Source organism: Amblyomma americanum, chromosome 1, assembly GCF_052857255.1.
Source record: "Amblyomma americanum isolate KBUSLIRL-KWMA chromosome 1, ASM5285725v1, whole genome shotgun sequence".
Taxonomy (NCBI): Eukaryota; Metazoa; Arthropoda; class Arachnida; order Ixodida; family Ixodidae; genus Amblyomma; species Amblyomma americanum.
In genome coordinates this window covers 187,748,657-187,759,341 of record NC_135497.1, presented here as the reverse complement: position 1 = coordinate 187,759,341, position 10,685 = coordinate 187,748,657, and positions in this window count along the sequence as shown.

Below are 10,685 nucleotides of genomic sequence, written 5' to 3'. Positions count from 1 at the left end.
TTTCTTTGAGAGGTTATTTATGTCAGTGTTCTGCTCTACTAAGAGATTCAAGTACTTCAGCATATGCCACTGCATACTCTGTGTATAATCTATGATTTGTGCAAGAAAAGGGGATTGGCCAGAATTCTCGTTTGCTGACGGAATACATGGCTTCTAGATTTCTCTCAACATTACACAGCTTTATGAAAGTCCATTGTTACTTATGATACTTCCTTTATATTTCATAGTGAGGTTGAATTTGCGGAAGTGCTGCAAGGGAAGCACATTATAAGAAGGGAATTACTTTGTATGGGCGTCATAGGGGGCATTAGCTACGTGACGAATGGCTTTCTTCTGTAATAAGCGCAACTTGTTTATGTTCCTTTAGGTTGTATCACTCCAGATAAAGCTGCAATGAATAAATAAGGAGTAAAGTATAAGTTTAATTTTTACAAGAAGCATATATTTGCCTCAACCCACAAAGCAAGCCACTATAGTAATAAAATAATTGGTTTACTGCGCGAAAACTTGAAGAAGCACATACAGCATTTGGAAGCGAAGTCTCGTCTCTGTTTCTTCCTGTTGCCTTATATTTCAGCGCCAACCAACCAGCCTGACAAACACCAGTAGCTCTTGCCAACTTTCCCGCCACATGGTCCACGTGCGCGTTCCAACTTAAGTGTTGATCAAAGATTACCCCTAAGCTTTTAGCTTCTTTTACCAGTTTTATTTTCCTGAATCAACCTGGGCATTCAAATTCCGGCTAATATTCTTTCGCGATAGCGCAAATAATAGAGTTTTGTTTTGGTAGCATTGGTTTCCAAGCCGTTTGTTGTAGTCCACTGCAGTAATTTCATTAGTGTAATACTCGCGGGAACGCCTGTGGGAATGCCATTCAGTAATTACAACGCAATGCTTACGATAATTAAGATATGGTTTAAGAAGTACACCAAAAACTGCAAAGAAACTGTAACGCTCTAATTTGGTAGATAAGATGGTATGGTCGATTAGGTGAAATGCTTTTGAGAGATCAATAAGGGTACCTAAAGTAAGTGTATTGTCTTCGAAGCCCTTAAGTAAAAAATTCTGAGGGCACTTAAGTCTGCTTACGTGGAGGAATGCAAAAGCTTGTTTTTTGAGGAAATTAAAGGTTTCTGAGGAAATAAAAGCGCGCAGTAGCTCGGCGAATCTCGACATCTTGGTGGACACCTCAACCTCGCCTTAAAGCATGCAACTGAAGGTGCATATGTCATCGGTCCGAACCCCCGTCGCAAGCTAACCTCCAACTTCACATCTCGACATCTCGATGGACACCACGACCACACCTTAAGGGAAATATAGTCTCTGAAAGCATGAAATTGAAGGCGCATATGTCATTGGTCCGAACCCCTGTCGCAAGCTAGCCTCCAACTTGGCTAAAACATAAAGCTATATGCAAATATAAATACTATGACATCATCCAGAATGCTGTACGACGAACGGTTGCTCAAAATTTTGGTGAATGTATTCGGGAATACTGCCACCACATTGAGGTCAACCGGTGATGACATCTCTGGGATTTCGTCTGCTCCTGCGTTCTGTTTCTCAAACCAGCGTCGCGGCTTCGGAGGTTTTGTTCCGCTCGTCTCGGGTGTGACGTCATCACTCTCTAAATTTTGCTTCATCCTGTTACGCCATCGGTGGCCTAGGTCCAATCCCACCTAGACCGCGATTTTCTTCCTTTTCATGTTTTATTCTAATATCTCATGAGTTACGTGACTCAAGACGTCATATGACCGATGACGTCACAGGGAACCAACTTTCTGCGACATATTTTGCGGACACATGCGGCGTTAAAATATCATCTAAAGCTTTCGCATTGAAATTCTTTCTGGGTTAAGAGAGCTAACTCTGTAGGCCGACATTGACGAAACCCAGACTACTATTCTGAGAGCATCATATTCTTTTCACAAAACGACGTTATTCGCTTACATATGACCTTTTCTAATTCTTTGTAAAAAATAGACAGCACATATATCGAGTGTTCCCATGCGGGGTGCTTTCCTGCCTCCCACTTGACCCCCTCTTTTAAATTTGTTCAAGCTCGGCTGCACAGACGGTTTTGGACCACTACTTCAACGACGACACGCTTTGCCCAGGAACCTTCGCATTAACAGCTAGCGCTGTAGTGTATAGTCTGTGAACATGTGTTTATTTAGGTGGGGCGGCTCTTAGGCCTAAAAGGAAAAGGAGGATGGGAAGCATAGGTTTACGGACAGTGCAAAAGGATGTAGAAAAAAAGAAAGAAGGCTACACGTACAGCCTTGCGTATATATACACGCTCGCCTGTTTTTAACCAGACCAGGACATTAACTTGGATCGAAGGCCAGTTTACGCAGGGAATGATGACTTAGAGAGACGTGGTCATCTGGCATACTTTCGCCAAAAAGACAGGTTTTTGTTGACAGCAGCCACGGGTCAGAAAATTCGGCGCACATTTATTAACCCGAGCGTCATGCGAACACAAGCACGTATCCTCGAGCAGGCACTTCGACGAGCTCCCGTGCTGGCAGTTGTACGGAACGCACTCAGTTAACAAACGCCAAGCCGCGTCTAGTTGCCCGATACACCACAGCTTTCGCTCTCTAACGAGGTTCAACATTACTTAAACCACAGTGAATTTTTTCTTGTGAAAAAAATATACGACGGTAGCGAGAGTCGATCGGACAACCTCTTCATTTGAGCGATGCAGCGTTAGACCACTCGGCTACTGCGCTTTTTTTTTTTCATTGCCTGATGCGTCAAGAGACGCGCCAACCTGCTTGCATTTACACGCCGACACAGACTTTTTCAGTGCTGCCAAACCATCAGGCAGTACTAGGGGGGCTCTGGTTGAGCTTCGTAAACCTCCCGCATCTACCCGACGCTCTCAATGAAGTTTTCGCGCGTAAAGCGAAAATTTGCATCAGCGTACAGGACTGCCGTTGTCTTCCATACGCTGTGGGGGCTCAGGATAATCATATCGTACGGATCACCTTCGTTTTTAACCGGAAGGTAGCAAATGCCACGAGGAGTTGCTGTTAGTTCTTTTGTAAAAGTTTTATGGAGGATATTCCAGTGGAAAATGGCGTCCAAGTATTCGATGAAAGCATGTTCTGTCGTCTAAGGCCTTCTGCATAGAATGAATTCGGTTGACCAGGGGGACAAAGATGCCTTTCGCACCGAGACAGAGTGTACTGGGAGGGTATTTGTGTGGAGCCTAAAGAAAAACAAAAAAATTATCGACGGTTTTGCGGGCAAACATGACACTGAATATTAAAAAGCCCAGCCCCGTTCCATTTGAAGCAGCTGGCAAAAGGCAAATGGAGCTGTAGATTCTTCAAAAATAGTGTTTTTGTTGACGAAAGGGGCTCCATATTTTCTTCGTTTCCATAGACGCCCAATATTTTACCTTTCAATGGTGTTGGAGCAAACGTTAGGCGAGGCATCGAGACGCCTCGGCCTTTGACCTGTGTGTGAATCACTTAGGACATTAATCCTGTGGACAAATCTAGTTTGTTATGTGTGCGATTAGTTATATACCATAAAACGCGATCCATGTCATCGAAATGGCACAGGCCATAAGGCTTATCGATGCTGTAGATATACATAACGCCCAGTCTGGGAAATATATAGTGCCTGAACCTAATTTCTATTTGAAAAGTTTCTGAGCACTTTAGTAAAGTTTCTAGCATACGAATGTAATCTTGGATAACATACAGTGGAGCCCTTTTCACGTGAGATTAATAAGAAAATTTTTCTGAAACGTTTTTCATTTCGCATTATATATCTGAAATTTTGCCTTAAACCTTATATCAATGCATGGTTCGATCAGGCAGCCTGTTCATTCGTGCGCTACAGTGTTACACATTTCGAAGGAAAAAACACAGCGAAGAACGCAGGACGAAGAATTAGTGCACAACACAGGCGCTGTTGAGCGCCACCCAGCTAGCCCAACTTGCCAGCCTATGTACTGCAGCGTTAGACCACTGGCTTTTTTCAGTGTGAAAGCACTTTTCGCCTCATTACCTGGAAAATGCGGGTGCGTGGTGAGGCCTCTGAGGTTAGTCACGTGGTGTGAGAAATGGCGGGAAATAACCGAGGCTTTGAATGAGGTTTACCTTGGCCAACCTCGAGAAATAAATATTGCCGCGACTGGGTTTCGAACCTGCGGCGGCGCGAACAGAGCAGCTTCGCTGGCCACTGCACGAGGGCACTATGCAATTTTTTTTTCAACGCGGTAGTTACTAAACGAGGTTATGTATGTACAGAAAGGGCTATTACAGATTATCTACAAAACACTCGGCTAGTGGCTGTGACTGCAGTAGCTTGACAGAAAACAACACAACTAAAATGGCGGCAACCATATAGTACCCTCGGCAACAGCGGAAACCAGTCTCTTTCATCATAAATGTCCCTTCCCTGCGTTAGAGCATCATTCCGATAAAATGGCCTGTGGGTGAAACGAGAGGTTCAGCGTTGCGGTCTTAACATGCTCGGGCTGTGAAGCCCGATGAGGAAAGAACATGTCATAGGTTTCGTAATCAGGTTGAGTGGCCGTAAGGTAACTTACACTACATGTATAGGAATTTAAAACAAATTCTTTTCTTTTGCATTTGCGGCACATCCAAAAACAAAATCGCGTCCTTGCAGTTAATAAAGCAGTGTTCAGTGGTTTCGGCTACACTGCACATGCAGTTAACAAAATGTAGAAAAATGTTTTTCCTACGGAGCCAGGCGTTAACAGGCAGAGATTCGGTTTGTAATTTATAGAAAATCATTTTGGTGCAACGAGGAATCGACATTTTGCACACTCGCTTTAACACATCATGACCCTTGAGGCCAAAGTAAACAGAACGATATAGAATGGCTGCGGAAAGAGCACCACTATCAAGTCTTTGTAAGTCTTACGCGAAATAGAATATAAATACTCGTTAGAAATTCGAACTGCCAGAACCCCACAGATGCACAAACTGTCTGTATAAAACCTAGTAAACAGGGGCGCTGAGTAAAATTTGAAGAAGTTATTACTACGTTTGGAGACAGGGTCCTGAAATTAACTGCAAAAATGCTCTAATAATCGAATGAGAACGATCACGAAAAAAGAAAAAAAACGGGCAACCAACTGTCTCACAGTGCTGTGAACTGAACCACAGGCGCACAGGCACGACCTTTTGGAGAGATTCGCCTGAGCGCCAGAGACGATGCCAAATTGATACAGCTCTGTTAATGCTTGTTTGTAATCATGCGTAATGCATTATTATACATGGATTACTACCTGGTAATCTCCTACGACCGCTAAATATTTTCTAATCACATTTCTTTCTCGAGCTGTTTCGATTTCGCTTTCATCAGTCAGTCAGTCGGGCTACCGGGCCGGGGACGGTGCCGTTGGTCGGTCTCAGCCTCGGCCGCCACGCTGATGAGTTTTTTCTGCGTAGCGGGATCCTCGCTTCACAGCAAATCGTCCCAGGCTGTTTCATGATTGAACTCCGCAGACTCTGGGGAGCTTAGCTGCTGTGTGCCAGAGCACCTTAGTTCCACAGTATGTATTTACATATCCTGTCCTCTACCTTGTGCTGACTGTATATACCTAAGATTTCTGACGAAGAGTAGGTGTTAGTTTGTATCTTCCACCAGGCCATTGCTTCCTTTCGGGATAGCGATTTGTCAGGGGGTGGTAATTTCCTTTTGTTTTTCTAAGCCTAACCGTATGTTGAGTCCTTCCGTGATTTCGCGGTATGTGCTTCTCTTAGGTTTTTGCATGCTGGTTGCTCCATCGCTGCCCGGAGGTAAGCGGCTCGGGCAAGGATGTGCACTGCTTCGTGCCCTCTCACGTTTTGATGGGCCGGTGCCCATATTAATGTCCTGTGACGTCAACGTGTGCTTAAAGGTCACGTGAGAGATGAAAAACTGCAACATAATCGCTGCTTCCACACTCGGTGTCGTTCCGGCTCATGAGGAAGACTGGCTTCAGCACTGTAGTGAATTAGAATTATGAAGCAGCTATTACATGGACGTTTTTCCATGCCTCACGTGACACGCAAGCACTCTTTGACGTCACAGCCATCGTTCGGCTGTTGAAACCGAAAACGAAACAGCATGAACATTCGATGGGGTGATGTGAGGCCACGTGATGACATCTGATGGGGGTGTAGTAAGACCATGTGATACCACGCCATAGCCATGTGGTCGTGTGGGTATATATAGAAAGGCGGTCGTTAGCGTGTAGCGGAGCTGCCATGGACGAGCCTCAGATGCTTAGCAAGCGTCTTTGCTGTTCGCCGAATTCCAGGATTAGCGAAGTTAAGCCACTGCTAATTTTTTTTCGTGGTTAGCAATGCTAAACCGCCAGCAACTTTTTTCTTTTATTCTCTGACGTGACGAGACAGAAAAATTTGTTTGCTACTGCATTCTTTTACTACTCACAAAATTGTTTAGTAGTAGTAGTAGTAGTAGTAGTAGTAGTAGTAGTAGTAGTAGTAGTAGTAGTAGTAATAATAATAATATGTGGGGTTTAATGTTTCAAAGCTGCAAATGGAGGCCATGAGAAACGCCGTCGTGGAGGGATCTAGATTAATTTCGACCGCCTTCAGTTCTTTAACGCGCACTATAGCATCGCACATTACACGGAAGTTTTCGCAGTTCGCCTGGACTGTTTGCTTTACGTTTGAACGACGCCTAGCATTTAAATTTACTGCAAACGATTCAGCAACGTTTGGTGCAACCTGCACTACACCCAAAACTGCACCACGTGACCACGGAAGCAAGGCTTTACGGTATATGCTGAGGGCTGCGGTATCCAGAGTGGTCCAGATATATATATATATATATATATATATATATATATATATATATATATATATATATATATATATATATATATATATATATTGGCATGCTGTTAAGAGACGAGAACCGTAGTATTAAGATACATTCGCTGTGTGGAAACCATCTTATAATGTACTGATGTCGATAATAAACTTGATTTGATACTTCCTCCTTAAACTGCTGCAATGTATGGTAACCAGTCATGTTAAACTGCGCGATTTTGCGCGGAAATGAGTAGGCATATCGACTCGCGTGGACATCGAATCGCGTGTCCCTGTCCTTGCAGTGCTCGGAAGTGGGAAGTGGAATCTCGTCCATGGCCGCTGGTGTAGGTTGTTGTATGCAGTGGCTCCAGCATGCAGGGGTACAGGACTTTCAACTACTTAAGCTACTTACGGTTATTCAACGTTTCTGCATCGAATATTATGTTCACTCGTGATAGTTATTATTTAAAAAAAAACCTATGCCACATTGGTTGAGATACGCCTTCACAAAGTCGCCGGTTCGATGCCTGCATGGTCGCGGCGGACACACTTAAAATGCGGGGCGTGCTACTGAAGCGCCCGTGTAACAGATTTCGGTGCACTTGAAAAGTTGAGCTTAGAAGGTGAGAAATCAATCTGGAGTCCCTGTCGTTCCTCTCAAGTTACAGCTCACAACACTGTTTTGGGCTGCAAAAAAAAAAAAGCATTTTTTCCCCCAACATAACTTTACCGCGTTGCGTTACTGAGTTTAGCGTGGAAAAAGAGATTACCTGGGAGCAGTATCGCCAGATGTTTTGCCGGTCGGTGGAGCCGAAAAAATGCCGCAGTTGGCGTCATCGCCTGCAAAGCATGTGGCACTATTGGCCGCCGGAAGTACGAAATTGCTGCCGGATGAACTATATCTGGGTTCACGCATGATGATTTTTTTTCTTTTTTTTTTACGGATGCAGATTTTCACCTTAGCGGTACGTTCACCGCATGGCAACCGTTAGTTTTCCACGTAACCTTAACCAAAGATTAGATAGATAGAGAGAGAGAGAGATAAATGTGAACGGAAAGGCAGGGAGGTTTACTAGGCGATGCCCAGTATGCTACCCATGCACATGGGAAGGGAAACGGGGGGAGAGATTGAAAGGGGAGAGAGGAAAGGGAGGTGACCTTTTCACGTGTCTGCATGTCATCACTAACACGGTGCATGCAGGGCATACACTGAAAGTTTACAGCCTTGAACTCAATCCTGAGTCGTTCAAAAACTTCAAAAGCGCCTTCACAGCTGTCTCCTGAGCTGAAGGTTTAGTCCAAGGGCCCAGAATCTTGGCCTCTGTAAAGGCACGAAGATCTAAGCGGCGGAGCGTTGCAGCCAGTAGGACACGCGCGCTCACGGTCGAACCGAGGGCAGTCACAAAGTAAATATATACCGAGCCACAGTAGGTGGAGGAAAACTTAACCATGTTGTTGAATAGTGTATATGGTATTACAGAATATATTTAGGCTTTGTTGAGTAGAACAATTAAATAGACTAAATTACCTATTCAGCTTTTGCGCTCCTCGCGAAAATTCCAGTGCCCAAATTGCAGAGCATGCCAAACAACGTTTAATTCATTAATTTTAATTTTAATGTGTACTATGGACCTCCTTCACCCCGCGACGTCACGAAGATGCGGTGGCGCTGATGTTAGCAGCGACTTTCGCATGGTAGGCAAAACAGGTTCCGCTTGCCCGTGCCTACCGCAGCTGCCGCAGTTACCGGCGGCTGCTTCAAGCCTGTGCACTGCAGAAGCAGCATATATTGACCAGCTGCGTCACTGCTGGATCCGCGTAGCAGCATAAAAAATATTAAATTAGCCTCGATAGGTTTCTCGCGCATAAATGCCGCTTTCGGAAACTGGCTAACAGGCATTGCGCCACGTATAGTAAAGCGCGAAGTCTGGGAGTCGATAGGCACTGCCACTCAATGCATTTAATAGCATGCAAGTTACTGCGTTCATTCACCTTAACTTCAGGATAGTAGGCTGATAATTGCTCAAGGAAAAAAAAGACATATGTAGCTGCACACGTACTTATCACCTTGAGCCGGAGTGCACGGGGCGCCGACAGGTTCACTCGCCCCCAAGGAATGCGTTTTTTTGTTAATAGCACACCATGTTTAAATGGCGCGTTTTGTGACATTTAATAGTTACTTGAAACTGTTTCTTGATATGACGACGTAATTAATTCATTCGAGTAGAAAGAAGTCTGGTAAGTTATGCCAATCTTGCGCGGTCGCGTTGGTGTGCTTAGAATAGCGTACCTTAAGTGTGCTAAACGCCATATGCTTTTTCATTGCATCATGCATGTGTCATGATTCATGAGGTAATACATGATCGCGAAGCTTGTTTGGAAAGAAGCAGCCGCAGGCGTGCTACTAACAGACACGTGGCGAGATTGAGAGGGGACGCGGCATGAAAAGTGTTTTCGTTATTCATGCGTGCGATATGTAACTAAACTTGGTGAAAGTATGAAATTCCTACGCTAGTTTCAGTCATTCCTTTTATTTATAGCTATACCTGGTGCAGTTCTGGGTAATTATAATTAACACCGTCGTCAAGTCCCCCCAAAGTCTCAAATAATTGAGTAGATAGTGCGCAGATTTTTTATGCCAGCATGTGCATAAAGCCCTGTTCTGTATGATGACGCGATTAGTTCTTTTTCTATATGATCAGTACTTATGCATACATAGTTACATGAAAAAGTTTCTTACAAAAAATAACTAACACAATACTGCACGTGTAGGGAAAAAAATCGAGATTTATTACGCTCCTCAACGTCTCAGGAATAGTTTGCGACAAATGGAATCATTTGATTTTCATGCGAATTACGAAGGTGAGTGATCCAGTCGCAGAAAATGTGAGAGGTCAGAAAACGAACCTTAAAGTTTATTCCCTCGTTTATGGCATCTTCGCTTTCTCTTTGGTCAAAGAAATGCGGCACTGAAATCAAAGAAATTACCTGACAATTTTTGACGACCACACTTCTAAAAAGCGTAATTTATAAATTTGTACTCAATATTTTGCTATAATTTTTCGTCACGAAGCTAGACTTCAGGGCTAGGAAAGAAAATAATTCTAGAAATCAAAATTTTCACCAAATTGACCAGCTTAACAAGAGGACAAGTCGTCCTGGCTGGTGCGTGGTCATGCGGCTAAAAACAGCGCTAAGCGAGACAGGAGATCGGGGACACGACGCTGTCCCCACATTTCGCGCAGCGCGACACGTACGTATGTCAGCTAGCAGACGATGAACGCATGTCTGCTCCGACGAAACAACGCCAGCACATCCCCTCACTGCTGTCCCGAAGTAAAATCATTCCGGCTAGTGCAGAGTGTCAAAACTTGTTTTATTCAATGCCTAGCGCATAAATAAACGGCAGGAACGCTTTCTAGATGTTTACTACTAACCATATATACAATACACAGTGGCAAACTATTTCTCTTTATAGGCCGCACGTGGACAACGCGAGCTCATGTACTTCGACAAATTACTAAGTTGGAAGCATCGACCATTGCTATGATTCGCAGAAACTGGAAACGCGCCTACAAGCCTTGAAAACCCGCGCACAACACCTATCCGCGACGCCACTCACCGACCTTTTGCCTACCACGAGCTCGCTAGCGACTGCAGCGCCACCTCGTTTGTTTACAAACATGCAGGAGGTCCATAGATGAGTAGCTTGCTCCACGTTGACAAGAGAGACCATGAAATATTAAAAAAAGAAACCACGTGATAATTCGCTCGCGCGCCGCGAGAGCGCTGCCCACAAACGTGGAACTCGTGAACGTAGCCGCGCTTGATGGTGCTGCTAATGCATGGAGTTATTTCCGTCCTCCGGGTGCG